A 1090-nucleotide genomic window follows, 5' to 3' on the forward strand; every position below is an offset into this window, starting at 1 on the left:
CTCTCTTATGGGTTCAACTTATATTGATATGTATAATACATATATATATGTATATACATGACATATACTTTCATACAGGTGTCAATCTCAATCAAGTGTATATACTTTCTAAATACACACGTGCCCTTCTTACGTAAATTTGCGTATATATCCCTTACACACAAAAAAAATTGATTAAGAACTTTAAACTGGAAATTGATTTTTGCCTTGACGTTCTAGCACGCGTGCATAGACGTAAGTTTTAAATTTTCTACGCATATTTGTAAAAGAGAGAAAAATTCACTTTTAATAAAATAAATATGTATGCGTATTTATAAGGCCTTTCGATGCATGTATAAAACATCAACGTCGCATGCAAGTCTTCCACTTCACTGTACGTATTAATGATTGACATAGAAAATCCGAATTCCTTTCCTCACGTAGGTGGCTTTATTTGGACATACATACATATCCATCACGAGAGAGATACATCGCGCGGAATTGTTCCAGTTCGCTCGTTTTTCCGACGCAAAGCAAAAATTAAGGAAGTAAAATTCTTTTACCCACCTGCCGGGACCAAAGGGGAAAACGCGCGAAGACCTTGTCCGCGGTTGAGGAGCGGTTCGCCACTGGTGACACCCCACTGGTGTGTGTGATAGTAACTTTTGAAACCACGGATATATCCAAGAGAATCAATAGCTGGCGTCGGCGCCTGCGACGCTTCTCTTTCGCCCGCAACTCTCTCGCGGAACAAGAAACCGCGCGCGAGCATTTCTCCGAGAGGAAGATACTAAGGGTAGAGAGAGAGAGAAAGGACGGGTCAATTTATTCCATCTTGGAAATTAACACATAAATCGTGACTTTATACACTCAAAGTAAATATTAGGAATGCACCGAGAAATATTCAGTATTATCTGATATTATTCAGTATTATCTGATATTCAGTATTATCTGATTCTTTTTTACTATCTGGTCGAGTAACCGAATATAAAGTATTCGATAATATATATATCCGGCTGAAATCTTATATTAAAAATCTTATATTGAATTTTGCGTCATTGATGCAAAATTTTTATTCTGTCTAACGATAAATTCCATTTTTTTGAAAGTC

At 36.7% G+C, this 1090-nt stretch overlaps 1 protein-coding gene across 1 annotated transcript in view; it reads right to left on the reverse strand.

Moving 5' to 3' along the window:
- The window catches only part of LOC108693033 (sodium-dependent neutral amino acid transporter B(0)AT3), a 7413-nt gene extending 6643 nt beyond the window's left edge, over positions 1 to 770 (reverse strand). Inside the window, exon 1 of the mRNA XM_018201676.1 lies at positions 547 to 770. The gene's annotated coding sequence lies outside the window, so the exon portion shown is untranslated. The remainder of the gene's footprint in view (positions 1 to 546) is intronic.
- Positions 771 to 1090: the final 320 nt, after the last annotated feature.

Source organism: Atta colombica, unplaced genomic scaffold, assembly GCF_001594045.1.
Source record: "Atta colombica isolate Treedump-2 unplaced genomic scaffold, Acol1.0 scaffold84, whole genome shotgun sequence".
NCBI lineage: Eukaryota > Metazoa > Arthropoda > Insecta > Hymenoptera > Formicidae > Atta > Atta colombica.